The sequence below is a fragment of the Penaeus monodon genome, chromosome 15 (genome assembly GCF_015228065.2).
Source record: "Penaeus monodon isolate SGIC_2016 chromosome 15, NSTDA_Pmon_1, whole genome shotgun sequence".
In the NCBI taxonomy this organism is placed as follows: Eukaryota; Metazoa; Arthropoda; class Malacostraca; order Decapoda; family Penaeidae; genus Penaeus; species Penaeus monodon.
In genome coordinates, this window is record NC_051400.1 from 3,875,341 (window position 1) to 3,875,540 (window position 200).

Sequence of the window (200 nt, forward strand, 5' to 3'; positions counted from 1 at the left end):
GGACATACACCCAGACACACATACACTTAAACAAACAAATACGTACACGTAACGCACTCGAGTAAAAAAAGGAGGATTATTACACTGATATATAGATATAGATATTTATGTCTGTACCTCAATATCGTTTTTACTAAAACCATGAGATTAGTGTAAAGAAAGAAAATGAACTTGGGATGACTTTCTGTAAGGCAATAGGT